The sequence below is a fragment of the Strix aluco genome, chromosome 19 (assembly GCF_031877795.1).
Source record: "Strix aluco isolate bStrAlu1 chromosome 19, bStrAlu1.hap1, whole genome shotgun sequence".
NCBI classification, from domain to species: domain Eukaryota; kingdom Metazoa; phylum Chordata; class Aves; order Strigiformes; family Strigidae; genus Strix; species Strix aluco.
In genome coordinates this window covers 15,643,258-15,658,376 of record NC_133949.1, presented here as the reverse complement: position 1 = coordinate 15,658,376, position 15,119 = coordinate 15,643,258, and the positions used below count along the sequence as shown (strand labels likewise).

The window sequence follows — 15,119 nt, the reverse complement described above, 5'->3', positions numbered from 1 at the left end:
TTTGTTTAGTGTATAGGTTCCTCTTAAGCCCACAGATAAATTTTAAAGAGTCTACTTGTGTTATTACCAGTCTTGGAGCCTCATGTAGAAGCTTTCTGTTCAGTGAAAACATTTCTTTTTTTTTTTTTTAATTTGTTCACATCAGGTTTTGGTGTGGGAAAGATTGTGAGTTTGTGGTTTATCTAAAATACAGGATAGTGTTCTGCACTGCACATGGTTAGAGATGTATATATTTCTGATCACATTCTTATGTCAGAAGTGTTACTGATTTCTATTCACTCTTGCCACTGAAAGTCATCTGATCCCTGTGGGTACTGAGTAGAATACTTCCATCCCAACCCAGGCTTTGCCTAGCACCATTTGTCAATAACAGAATATTCTGTAAATCATTCTTTAGCTTTAGCACTTTGTAAACTCTTTTTCATTTGGTTCGTTATGTCACAGGTATTGCTTTTTGTTTAGAGACACATGATCTTAAGAATTTGATGCTAAACAAAAACCATCTCTTCTGTGGTGTTTGGCTCATTTTCAAATGTCATAAGGAAGTGATCTTTACTGTGATACTATAAAGAACAGGTATACACGCTATTTCTGAGAGAAACAATATTCACTGAGATCTTTTTTTTTTAGGGGAGTTTCTTATGTGAATAGCTTTTATCTTGGCGTTACAGATTGTGCCTTCCTATAACGCTCTGATGCAAACCGAACAGGCAGCACCGCGACTGTGAGTCTTAGACGTTCAGTACCATAATATCCATTCATTATGAGAGTCCTTGACCTTAAACTGTGAGGACGAGTCTTTAGAGCTTTATGCTCCACAATGCAGCATCCACCAGTGTCATCCAAAATAGCATATGTTTATTTGAAATGTGTGAGTAGTCTCTTTGTCAAGAACCGTGCTCTAAAGCGAGTTGGTACCACAGGAAAGTGGCTCGATGCTGTACTGCGCTGCCCGCTTGCTCAGCTGCTTTCCTGCAGTTGTTCCTACTGTTCAGAGGTGATGTATTTCTTCTTGAGCATGAGCCAGCTGGTGCATCTTTCAACTTTTGTATTATTTGATTAATTTATCTTATACTTCTGTCAAGCCAGGTTTTATGAAATAGTGTTAACTGAAGTACACACTAGTCATCAAGTACTCCTTTCAGCTTGTGATTAATCAGGGCAGACACATTAACTTTTAAAAAAACCTGTTCTTTGAAGAATATTTTCTGTTTTCCTCACAGTTGTGTTTGGTATCTAAAATAGTTTTTAAAAATTTAGAAACAGAGGCATCTGTCACTTGTAGCTAAGAGCTTAACAATGTTTGTATTTATCACTGATTGGAGAGGTCCCTGACCCTGTGCACTCAAGGGAGTAATCCTGCACACTCACACTGGTAGATTAGGAAGAGGACCGCTCTGGAACTGCTGTTTATTGTCCTTACCTATGAACTGAGAGGCCTAAGTTAACTTCCCTTCTCTATTCTGCAACATATCAACCTGGGTGCCTTTTCCCCCAGAAGAATCTGCCTTCATATTCTGCATTAATCCATTTTGGAAAGGATTAACTTGATTTTTTTTTTATCAGTAACTTCTGAGACAGCTTTGGGTGCTTCACTACCTTGTATGAAATATTTTCTTTCAGCCACTGCTCACAACACTAGATGGAACTGCCTCATTACCTGTGTGTTTCCTTTTGGGGTTTCAGCTTCATCTGTTTAAAAATTGGTGCACTTTATGTCCTTTTATTATTACAGCTTATTTTTTGCACAGTCTTTGGTATCCTTCCTGAAAGAAATTTAAAAATGCTGGTGTTCTGACTAATATTTCCTGCCATTCTACAGAATTGATTTTAAAAGATACAAAATTGACAATAAATTCTTGCAACTGATTGTGTTGATTCATGTCTGTGTTAGGTAACATCACACAGGATCTGGGACTTTCTCATTCCCTTTAATTTTCTCAACAGTCATTTTATCCACAAAGTCAGCTGTATCTCAGATGGTATGAAACAAGGAACAAGGAAAATTGTGTGTTTCAAAACAAATGTCAAACAGAAGTTAGTAGTCTGGAAAATACTACGTCATGATGGTGTACACAGGCAAAGGCTGTATTTGCTGGAGACACCTCCCTGGTGCTCACCAATCCAAGGACTGATTTTTCATGGCTAAAAATAGTGTCTTTCATTTTCCATAATTGTGCAACTGCAAGGACTGCTTTCTCTTTTATTTTCTCTTTTTAAAAAATCCTCTTCCTAGAATTCACAAAATGGTGTGTTTAACCACAGTTTATAGTGCAGAAAGCAGACACCTATTGGGTCTTGGAGACTTCTCTCCCTAAAGAGCTCTGTAGAGTTTGTGCTCTCTTAGCTGGAAGTATCTCACAGGGTAGGTTGCAGCTTTATGGCCAAGATTTTCAAAAGTAATTCTCAGATTGCTTTTTAGACACTTAAGTTGGGAGACCTTAAAAATTATACTTGGTGATAGTCTTACATATTTCACTGTGTTGCTGTATAATCTCAGGAAGATAAGATCACTCTCTGGACTGCTATTTCATGTTCTGTCTTGTCCGCTTGGGTTACAGGGAAGGGTCTCTGGTTCACTGCTTAGTGATGCATGCTTGTAACCACGGTTAACAGTTGGGTTGTCATGGGCAAGACAAGAGTGAACAACAACTTCCAGTGGATCTCAATACTCTTTGGTTTTTTTAAGAACCAATGAGAGCTCCTAACCTCCCTGATTCTCTCACATACTGATTCGCTCCCACTCTGTGTTGTGTCCATCTTCCTTTAGCCTGATGATTTCAGTGCACAGAGCACCTCTCTCACTGGCTGGGATGCTGTTGGCAAGTAGCAGTAAAATGGTTATTCCCTTACTAGCATGACTCTGAGTTAGGAAGGTACTAAAATGGTGATGATCATTTTACAATTATTTCAGAAGCACAGTTTAAAAATATAGAGATCTCCAAATTCTGCTCCCACTGACATAATCCAGCCTATGGGATTTCACAGTTGCACTATACCAAGTCTGGTAATTTCTAATGGATTAAATGCAGTGAAAAGGCATCCAGTGTGTATTATGAAATTTAAGAGATGAAGAGCCAATCCCTGCCTTCTATAACTTGTTCACTATCCTCAAAGTTAATTCATAAGCAAAGGTGCAGGGTTTATAGCTGATGTAATAATACAAAGACTGTACATAGTATGAGTGTATTTAGCATAAAAAAATAAATTTAGTGAAATACATGTCTGGTTGAGAGAGAAACAGAACCATAACCTCTTTCAGCTAACAAAGATGTTTTGAAAGGAACAGATTGGGTACCATACTGAAACTCTAATCAGCTGACTTCATTGTGCTATGTGTGGGAGGGATTTTTTTTATTTACTATTTAGAAAGTGTTTTCAATGTTATAAGTATCTGAAAGAAATCACAGATCATAATTATGTAACTTCGCTCTGTAGAACTCTATAGCACTTGAAGAATCTCTGGAATTCATAGGGACTGTCTGTTAAAAGCTGGGAAGCGCAATAGCTGCTCTATCAAAGTCTGTCTTGGTCTATAAGAACAAAGGTGTTCTAGATAATTGCTCCTCAGGATGCTTACTCTTCATGCTGTTCATGGCTTCTGAGCCAAAGCTGCTGAAATCCAAGGGAAAGACTCGTGTACATCAGTGAGCATTCACTGTCTTACACCACTTTTCACTACCTTGAATACTTAGAGAGATGTACTGTGTTTAATCATGTTTACCAGAATTAAAAGTGAAAGAGTTTTGTTTACTCAGTTTTAGAAAACACAGTCTCTGCAGTAATCCAGAGGGGCTAAGTCCAACAGGTGGGTCTAATGTGGAGGATGAATTTTGCTTCAAGGAAGCAAAAGCATTTCTCCTAGTAGGAGCATACTTCTCCCTAAGGAGAAGGCATAAAGAGGATTCTGAAGTTTTTTTGACCACTAATAAGTTGCTTTCATTTCTCATGCTCATATGCTGTTTTGGAAAAGTAAACATTAAAAGTCATGCTGCTGTCTTCTGTGCTGAAGAACTACATTCCCTTTTTCTTGTTTTCAACTTTAACAATATTAAAACCTGCAGTCTTTTTAAAAATTAGTTGATGGATTGCTGATCATTACTTTATACTGTGCTCATTTGTGTGTATCAGTACTGACCTTGACTACTCCTCTGGTGAAAATGATCACTCAGTCTCCATCATGTGTTCACTTCTACTTAATCAGAGTTAGGGTGGGGTGGTTTTGGTTTTTTTTGCAAAATGATCCTTTAAATGGGTAGGAACTGATCTGAGATGAGGAACTTACTACAAAAACCTACCAAAATCATGCATGAACTACCATTTCTGAGTTCCTTATCCAGAGCTGTCAGCCCTTGTGTGGGCAGAAATTTTGGGTATATCATTATGTACTTGTGAAACAATCTTTCCTGATATGGTCATTCTACTAAATCAAGATATTGTTAACTGTGAGGATTTAGCTCTTACCACTCAGAAGTCATTTCCGGATGATAGTCATCTGGCTTTCATACATGCAGATTTGCTTTTTGCATTGAAAAGAAATGGGATTTCAAAAGCAAAAACATGAGAGGAAATCAGGATCAGAGATGTTATGTTGGATGAGGGTTTTGACTCTTCCTGGAAATACGGGAGATATTGATCCCCGAAAGCCCTACTAGGAAGATGAACAACGTGTTCTTTTAGAGAATTCTCAGATGGTGAGTCTCAGAAGCTGGTACGTGAGAAGAGGGAGGGAAAATAACGTGTTACTCAGCTTGTGCTGGTCAGAGAGCTCTCTTGAGCTGTTTAACCATACGGACAGTGTTGTAAAGTCACAGAAAATTCCCCTTTATGTTCCCTTCTGCCAGGTTTCAGATGACTAAGCCAAAACTAATCATCATAAAAACAAGATGAGGCATGAACATACTTTTGACCAAAAATCTTAGTATTTCTGTCACTTAACAGTAAAGTACACAGTCTACATCAGTTCTTTTTGTTTTGGTGGCTGTTGTTCAATACCCCCTTATGCAATAGTTAGATGAAGCATTTAGACTGCATGAAGTGATTAGTTTGCATCTTATCCTTCTGGGAATAGAGACAAAAATTGTTATGGATAATAATAGCACCTGCTAATTAATCTGTAACAATCCTTTGATGTTTGTACTAGAACTGCTTATTATAGGTTAAATCCTATGACTTAACCCACTTCATAAAGCCATCCATCACTTTCTAGAATCTGTCTGTATTAGTACCTGTTCTCCCACATATTTCTTATTTTTAATAAGTGACTTTTCAAACTCCCAGGTGATGTTCCCCCTTCAAAATGCATCTTCAAAGGCTATCCTCTCTGTCAGTGTGGTCAAGAGTTGTGTAAATAAACAACATCTTTGCTTGCCAAATGAAAAACAAGCTACAAGGAGCGACCTGCTCTGACTTCATAGCTGACCCCACTTTGAGCAGGAGGTTGGACTAGATGAAATGCTGAGGTCCCTTCCAACCTGCATTCTCCTACAATTCTATGCATGATACAAATTCCTTTACTGACTTTATTTCAGTTATGGGAGTTATGGTTGAGGAATAGTCCATAAATCCCAGCACTATTCAGCATACCATATTTCAGCAACTGCCTAAAGTTCACCTACATGTTGGTTTTCCTTGCTAGGCAGTTCCAAAGGAGGAACCAGTTGTTTTAATCAAAGATGGAGAATTAGTCAGAATATGTGTGTACATATTCCTAAAACATACCTTTTGTGTGTAACAAATGGACAAAGCATCAAGGACACAAGCATCATGTTTTAACAGCACTGGCTGAATAGGAGTTTGCAAGTTAAAGACTGCGTGCCTCCTGCTGACTGACAATTTAGGATTAACGTTTCTCCAGTTCATATAATAACTGCATGACCAACAAAGAAATGAAAAAAACCACAGAAGATGTAGTGAGATGATACGTTCAGACTAACATCTTTATTTAGATTTGTGATAAGAGACAAAATTTCCCAAATTAGACCAAATATTTACTCCATTAATTGAAACTGGCAGCAGATTGGCAGAAGCTTGCTTTCTGGTGTACTCAACAGAGACTAACAGGGTAACCTGTCTGTATTTCAATATGTAAGTATTTAGCTGGACTTGCAGCTGAAAATCAATGAAAACAGACTAAAAAGACTCTGAAGCTTTGAAGATGATGAAGAATGTGCCATGGAAATTGTCTTTTTTGGTAGGACAAGGTAGATATTTGCTAGCCAGCAATGTGTGCTGGCAGCCCGGAAAGTCATCCATGTGCTGGGCTGCAGGGTGAGGGGGGGGATTCTCCCCCTCTGCTCTGCTCTGTGAGACCCCCCTGCAGTGCTGGGTCCAACATCAGAAGGACACGGACCTGCTCGAGTGGGGCCAGAGGAGGCCACGAAGATGCTCGGGGGGCTGGAGCACCCCCCTGTGAGGACAGGCTGAGAGAGTTGGGGTGTTCAGCTGGAGAAGAGAAGGCTCTGGGGAGACCTTAGAGCGGCCTCCCAGGACTGAAAGGGGCTACAGGAAAGGGGGGAGGGAGTCTGGACCAGAGGCGTAGGGATAGGATGAGGGGTGATGGTTTTAAACTGACAGAGGGGAGATTGAGATGAGATATAAGGACGAAGCTCTTCCCTGTGAGGGGGGTGAGGCCCTGGCACAGGTTGCCTGGAGAAGCTGTGGCTGCCCCCTCCCTGGAAGGGTTCAAGGCCAGGTTGGACGGGGCTTTGGGCAACCTGGGCTAGTGGAAGGTGTCCCTGCCCGGGGCAGAGGGGTGGGACTGGATGAGCTTTAAGGTCCCTTCCAACCCAAACCAGTCTGTGAATCTGATAAATTTAAGTCTGTCAGACCAGGTTGACCCAAAGAAGTACACATGGTTACAAAAAGCCCAGGCAGTCTGTGAGGATGTATTGTTGACTACTAAAAGATGAGGCTGTGCAGAGCTGGTGTAAGATCTTTATTTCCAGATCTGATGTTTTCCAGAATATTGCTTCATTAGAGAAGACTTATTTGTGGGCTTAACGATAATGCAAAACCACAGTCAGGGGGTACAAAAGGCTGATCAGTAACGTGGTCAGCAGAATGAGATCTAGTTTTTCTAGGTGTGGGAAATGTTCCTGGAGCTGTTTCCTTCCTGATCTACCCATGCATTTAATCCCTTTTCTTGTCAAACAGAGAAGCAGCCTGGACAGTATTGACATAGAAACATTAGGCAGTTTGTTAAGAAAAGTTCCCTTAGAAGAAATCAATTAGGGAGAGAAATTCCAAAGATTTGGGTAGAAGTATGACTTGATAGAAAGAAAGACATGATAGACATGCAGATCAGGTGGTTTGAAATAGTTTCTTTTTATTTGATGCGGACAGTTTAGTGGAGCCATTTTAAGATTTTTGGAGCAAGCGACCAAGATGCCCAAGGGTTCTTTCTCAATGTGAAGCAGATCAACTGCTCCAGCAGTTGCAACTGCTGCAAACATGGGGAAGAGTTCAGCAGGAGGGTGCTCTCTGTTTTGGAAATCAGTTTGTAATTCTTTTATTTCTATTATTTGTAATTCATTTTAGCATTCTTCAGCAGACCAACATCACAGACCTTTTATGGAAGGAAAATGTCTCGCAATTGCTTCATAAAGAAAGGACGTGGTTTAATGGCACAAATAAGGAAGCAGTACACTTTCAGAAGACAAAATGAGTTATGAGTATGCTTTTATTTTCTCCTGATTTTGTCTTCTTCAAATTCAGCTTCATGATTGTCCCTCAGTGAGGAGATACAGAACTGGATGATGATCCATCCTTCTCTGGATATCACAATTGTTCCATGTTCTTCAGAGCCAGCCTTTTTGGACTGGGATGTGGTACCACAGTGAATGCAAACACTTTCTTTGGGAATGAAATTCAACCAATGTCTGAACTTGTGTCTAAGACCAATTTCCATTGGCCCAAGTCAAAGAAATGATGGCCAGTATCCTTTCAAAATGTGCACAGCAGCACACAGTATTAATGTGCCAGTCAGGAAGACCCTCAAATATGGAGATAAGTAGGGTGAGAAAAATTGAGAATGAGAAACATAGTCTCTGTGTCCAGTACAGGAGGACAAGAAAAATTTTACACTTGTACACACTGGAGGTTTTGTGAGAAAGGGTGACGGGAGGATTAGTGATGCTTTAGCAGAGAAAACATGCTTTCTGGTTGGTTGGAGTTCCAGAGATAAAGACCTTAGCACAGTCCCCAAAGGAAAGAGAAGAAGAAATTGCTGTGAATGTTGTCATTGCCCACACTCACAGCGAGTCTACAGTAACCAAGGGAATGATGTAGAAAAGATTATGCTGTGAGGAGAAAAAAATGGGATTTGAAAGCATGTTTTCTGATTATTTCCTGATACAGGTAAGATCACTAATAATTTTCTTATAATTTAACTTCCAACTTCCTACTTCCTTAATCCAGGATGGAGCACTGTTACTTCTGTTTACATCTAAGGTTATCCTGAGTGTGTATTACTCATTTTAGTATTAAGCAAAAATGTGATTTTCATTATTTTAATAGTATGCCTATGTGCTTACAAAGCAGAATATGGCACACATAGACTGCATTACGTGCAAACTTAAGGCTCTGGGGATTTTGGTGAAATTCCCAATAGACTTAATAACCTTTTTCAGAGTTCATTAAACTCTGAAGAAAGAGTCTCTGCTCATATCTAATGCAAAGCATGGACTGTATTTTGTAATTGCACTAAGTCTAACATAAACATGTAAAACCAGTCATTTAGGAGAAAGTTATGTAAAAGGTAAGAAATAAAAAGCCCCACATTTCAGAAATCAGTGACGGAATGCTGGATTAAGAGCCCTCATCATTGCCCAGACTGACTTTAAACATTTGTTTGGTGTGAATTGCAGGTGAATTTTCAAGTCTTGTTAAGCTGAAGAATGTGATCCACCCTCCATGATAACAGAGACTTAGAACCCTGCTCAAGGATTTTATCAAGTGGCTAAATCAGCCTCCAGAACAATAGCATTCTCTATTCAACTTCACAGTTTTTGGAGCAGTTTCTATGGAAGTGCATTGTTTTAATGATATTTCTAGCATATTCCCATGAGAAATAATACAGTTGGCTGTACGTTCCTTCACATTGTGGTTAGGGACTGTGCCATGAGATCAAAATTTTCTATATGTTTTAGCAACATCTTAATATCTTTGGATGAAAACCAGCCCAGAAATGCAGAATGGGGTCCTAAGGAAATGCTCATGATTTCTTAGGCTGAATTTTACCTTCTCTTTTTATTTAAGCTATTTTTAAGTTTCAGAACGTAAGTTATGTTTATGCTTCAATATTCTGTACTTTGTTTCAGCCCAGAAATTTATGGATTGTTTTTTGAAAACCAGTATTTAAATCTCTTGTATTATTTGACCTTGATTAGAAATTCTGAATCCTACTGACATCAACCAGTGCTCTGTTACTTAAATTGGAGTTTCTTCCTCAAAGCATGCTTTTACTAAATGTACACATTTGTGATTCTGCAGTTCACTGTTATTTCTCAAGCAAAAAAACCTTTTTGCACATGGTAATCTTAAGGTCATCGTTCTTTACATTCTGTTGTGACAAGTGACTTGCAGGACCAGAGATAACAAACACTGTTCTATACGTTTTTCCGTATCCACCTGCCAGCTTTTCCCTTTCCTTTTCCTCCAGCCAGTGACATCTTCAATAGGCAAACTCTCCTGACATTATGTGGAGGAGCGCAGGGCGCCCAGCCCAGCGTGCCCGCAGCCCGGCAGCCGGCCACGCGCAGGACACCGGGCTTTAATCCACCTTAAGCTGGCAGCCCTTGCTGCTGCAGCTGGGCTGAGGAGCCCGCCCGTGAGTCAGTACGGTTCAGAAGCTGCTTCTGCTTGAGACGACGTGCAGGCAGGCACAAAGAAATCTGGTTATTGGTTGTGTGATTGCTTTGTCCCTCCTTCACTTCCTCGTCAGTGTTTGTAATATGCACACATGGGAATTTTGGAAAGGGTGGCTGATGAGGGGATTTTGTTAATATTGCATTTCTGAGTTTGACCTAACTCTTCAACTAGCAGACAGGAAGGGCTGGACTTACTGGCACATTGCTGTAAATTTAATACTCTTCTTAACTTTCATTTTCACCCTCAGACGTTCGTGTTCTGAAAGGTACCGTGCTGCCCGGTCATCATTTGATGTGTAATCTTACACTGCCTAGATCAGGAGATGGCAAAGGAAACATGACCCTTTTCACCCAAAAACTGTTGCTTTTAATAAACCTTAAATCATCATACTCCACTCAGGTACAAAAAAGGAGTCCTGACAGTAGATTTGGGATCCTACTTGTAGTTGCATATTTTGAAGTGCCTAGACATGAGACTTTTATTTTGCTTTTGATAGAAAGTTGTTATCCCCACTTTATAAAGAATAATGAAGCGGCCAGTGAAGAAGATGCTACAGTTAATGGTAAATACATTAAAATCCTTAAAGGTACAGTAAGTGATCAAAACACTGAACCAAAGAAACAGTTTTGCCATCTTGCAAAGTTTGAGGGAATATTCAAACCAAGCAAATTTTCTTTGCTAAATGAAAACCAAACCAGTGTAAAAGAAGATGATTAGCAGTAGTCAATATGAGCAGATATTTGGGAATACCTTTCTTAACAGTAGTTATTAGTGTATTAATTGTATCTTTCTTTGTCAGAAACTACCAAAAGCTTGCAAGAAAAACAGTGAATCTACTGAGGTTCCAGAGCATAAAGGCTGGAGGAATTGGTGAGAAGCTCTGTTGTTTCATTGTGTAAATCTTCTTTTTAAAACATACCATGCCTGGGAGTTGGCTTCCATGGGCCAGCTTTTTTCTGTATTTAAGGGTGGAATGTCATAAGGAAAGAAAGTGTCCTTAGAATTATTTTTACATTTGTTTCACCTCCTAAATTAAATGTAGCAAATTGATGAAGTCTTGCATTTTGGTAGAAGTTACCAGTTTCATTTTCCATATCTTTATTAGACATTTAAAGAAGTATAAGGTGAGAAAGTAGAAATTTCTAGTCTATATTGTTCTGTAATTCTCCAAATGTGACATGCATATGCAGTTGTCACTATCTTCATCCTTTAGTACAGAACATTTTCACCATACTCCACTCAGAAGAGCTTTAAGGCCAATGACTCTGAAACATTCCCACGTGAGATTAGCAACCACTGAAGAATAAGACCAATGGAAGTGGGTCACCTATAACCTTCAAGGAGTTCCTATCCTACAACTCCTGGATCCTTCACAACCTATGTATCACAGGCTTTCTCTTCCGTTTCTGGTGCATTTGGTATTTAGTGTAGGAATTTGGGAACTAAAAATATATTTATTGCAGATAACATTTTTGGATGAGAAGTGCAAAGTTGCTAGCAAACTGAGACTTGTAGATACTATCCTAGTGTGGTGTGGCACCCAGTCTATGACACAAACCCTCACCATTGTTATTATTTATTTACCTCTGAGTTGAAAAAGTAGAGGGGGGCTTTCCTCTGGCTCAGTGCCCATCATACCAGGCATTGGATACAACATAAAGAGACAATACTTGTCTTAAAATAACTTTCTAAGTATGTAATACGCACTGAAACGTTACCAGGGAAATGATGTCTCTTCTGCAGTTAAGTGACAGCAAGCTGGAAAATGGGAATGAAGTCTCATAGCAAAACAGCACTTCAGCCCAGGAAAGGAACAGAAAGTGAATAAATGTTCTTAACTTAACTCACTTGGTCCATTATTTGTACCACAAAGTGGTCACATGAAAGAAGTAGTAAGCATTTTACTGAAAACCATGAGTCCATTTCCATTACGTAAATTGTCTTTTGTGATCTGCCTCCATTTTGACTGATTATCTTACTCTTTGGTGTCTCAGGTTACTGGACAGCTTTTTTGCCGAGTCCTGCCCCTGGTAATGACTTGTAATTGTTTTCTGGTGGTTAAAAAGTATCTTAGTTAGAGCTGATCTGGCTGATGGGCAGGGAGATGGACTAGGTGCCATGTGGGGGTTCCTTCCAACTGTTTTTTAATGATTATGTGTTATTGGTATCTTAAGGACCAAATTTCCTGTTATGCATAAAGACCAGAGCCATCAGGTTGTAAATGCAAATAGAGAGTTTCATCCTTATCCCAGGAGGAGCATGTGAAGTCTTAACACATCTTCTGAGATGCCAAGTGTTTATAGGTGCCTGCAATGTTATATTTTGAATTTGTGATGCTGGAGGCAACATTTCTGAAAGCTCATCATGGAGACATGTCAAATAATTAGAAAATAGTTAGATTAGTTAGGAAAAGGGAGTTACAGAATAATGGCTAGTAGTTTATGGAAAGTTGGGACAATTGCACATCATCTCTGTAGGGTTACGTGATGTTAGAAAAATCAGCCCTTGTTATCAGCTTCACCTCAGTGTAATAGTTCTTTGAAGACTCAAGGTGTCCCGATCTCAGAGGAGCAACCTTACAAACAGAGCTTGTTTTTAAAATGTTTTTAAGAATATAACTTCTTGAGCTGATGCAGAATACTGTAGTCAGGCAAAGAATGTGACTTGATTTGAATGAAATTGCAGAGAGCTTATTGTTGAGGCTACAGGCCATCACGTTTTCAGAAACAAAACAATTTAACTCAAAATGACAGCGTGGTCAGAATGCCATTGAATAGGTCAAACATTCTGCTCTGAAAGGGCACCTCTTTCATCAAAGTTAATGCAAGAAAAGCAACTAGTTCTTGTATTTTGATATGGCAGAGGCAGAAGTGGCTGTGCAAAAATAGGAAATATGTGTGGAATTGATTTTCTGAGGGAAGACCTTTCCAAGCAGTGTAGAGTATTTGTAGAAGGAGTGCACAGTGATCTTAATCTCTGGCTCCACCTAAGAAATGAATGGTGCTCTCTTGTTCTTATTATACAGAGGGAGTTTTATTATCATTTTCAGTGAGGAAGAAAGCAGGTCCTGTTTGAAAAACCAGAGTGATTAAGCAGTTCCCTGAATCACTACCTCAGCCAGTCCTTTAAACAATTCTTATAAGGAAGATGTTTCTCCTCTTCTGGTCATTCCAAATCTGATTTTTCATATCCAATCTCTACATAGTCTTTCCTTGATTTCAGCAGTCTCTAAGCACAGGGTAATAAGGAGGCTGAATAATAAAAGCTTAGAAAGCATTGGATATAATTGAATTCACTTAAATTTCTACTAAGAGATGTTCTTTTTTACAGTACTAGACATTACAATTCCCCATGTTCTGTAGAAAACAGATTTAATAAGAAAGGGGAGGATGCAAATAAAATTTTAAAACCTTGACAAAACAGCAAATGCAAAGAAGAGTGTAACCTTGTCCTTTGAACTCTGAAGTTTCCTTTTGGGTCAAGCACCTTCAATTTGACCCTTGAGAACACGGAGTTGTATTCACACTCAAGCAATTACCACTGTCTGAATGGTTTGGGAAGAGCTGTGACGGATCAGAAGCAAGGTAGAAATTTGTGGCATGGCCTTGGGTCACACAGCTCACACATTATTTCTGCCTGCTGATTAGATGTCTGGAATGTTCTAAACAAAGGGATGTCAAGTGATAATTCCAGTGAGAGGACGGGCATCATGTAAAAAAAAAAAAACCCAAACAAATCTGAGTGTGAACATTCACGAGCAGTGAAAACAAAGAAGCATGGGCTTGATACAGTCAAGCAGATGAATGCTCAAACTACAGAAAACTCAGGTCTATTTTTCAAGAGATTCATCTCTGTCAACCCTGGATGGATATATACAGGTGTATTCATGCATGAACACTTGTACACATAACTCGGTTTACCTCTAGGAGTGCTTTACACAAGCACATAATTTTTTAATAGAGAAACTAGACACAGAAAGAAAATGCCTTGCCTGAGCTTGTCCAGTAAAAATGTGAACTTGCATTTCCTTGTTTCTCTTGCAGCATTCTGCCTTATTTCTGTAGATCTTTGATCAGCACCAGTAAATCTTTCTCTAGTTATCATTGTAATGATTTTGATCTTGTATTAGTAGATTTAAGAATTGTCTTTAATTTGAAAACAGTTCTAAACAGTTTCCTTAAAATAGTCATACATAATATCAATGAACAAGTAACTGGGCCCTGAATCCCCGGGAGCGTACGGACATACCGCAGCATTTCCCAGTCTGCAGTTGCCTGGCAGCACTTTGCACCTCGTGCCACCGTTGGCTCTGGGATGGCTTGTGGCTTTCAGGCAGGTAGAAACCTGATTTTGTAATATGTAAATGCCCACACGTTGCCTAAAATTGAAAATCAACTCAGTAATCCCATCTCCACCACCTAACTGTCCTTCTGGTATTCACACATGGTGGGAATAGTTTATACTTCAGGGAGTTGCCGTTTCCTTCCAGTTTTTCTAGTGCACTGGAAAAGCACAAAGGGACAAACCTCACAGGCAGCAACGGATGGAATAGGGAGCTCTGGACAGGAAGAAATTCTACAAGTATTCTATTGAGAAAGATCCTTGAAAACTTGGATCCTAAATAAGGAAGTAATACATTTACGTTAAAATACCTGACCTTAGTTACAATCACCTGTTTAAATGCTTTACTGGTCCATGTCCTAAATAAAGCTCTGTGTTTCTGTAAAATTTCTCTTGCAGCCGCTGCTCTCTTCCTGCAGCTGCTAGTTCAATGTATAGGAGAGCGGCCACCCAGTCAGATCTTTGCAAGTACTTTCCGTATCTTTTATCTGAACATTGCCCGACCGCTTCATGCGATCTGCTCCTGTCCTTCTCACCGAGGCCACGCAGAAGTGTGACGGCGGGCTGGGCAGGAAGGAGGGGCCGGGGATGCTGGTAACATCAGGAGGAGTCACTGCGCTCCCCCCGCGTTACCTAACGCCGCGGCAGCCCCGCCGCTGCTGACAAAACACCGCCGGTTTGGGATTCCCCCTGCGTCCACTGTCCAGCCTTAATCTGTTCTGCACACGTGGTGCTGGAGTATAAAATGCTTTTACCTCGCCGGAGGGACACAGAGCAGGAGAGGTTAAAGGAAAGAAACTTCAGCAGAGAAGCCCCTCACGTGGCCGCTCTGGAGAAGCCTCTCGCCGGAGCAGGGTAAGGCAGCGCTGGGCTGGGGTCGCTCTGCAGCTCCCAAGTGAAGTAATTGC

At 40.0% G+C, this 15,119-nt stretch overlaps 1 protein-coding gene across 1 annotated transcript in view; it reads left to right on the top strand.

Moving 5' to 3' along the window:
• LYRM9 (LYR motif containing 9) overlaps positions 1-7,710 on the top strand; it is a 51,672-nt gene extending 43,962 nt beyond the window's left edge. Inside the window, exon 5 of the mRNA XM_074845074.1 lies at positions 7,540-7,710. The gene's annotated coding sequence lies outside the window, so the exon portion shown is untranslated. The remainder of the gene's footprint in view (positions 1-7,539) is intronic.
• The last annotated feature ends 7,409 nt before the right edge of the window (positions 7,711-15,119 follow it).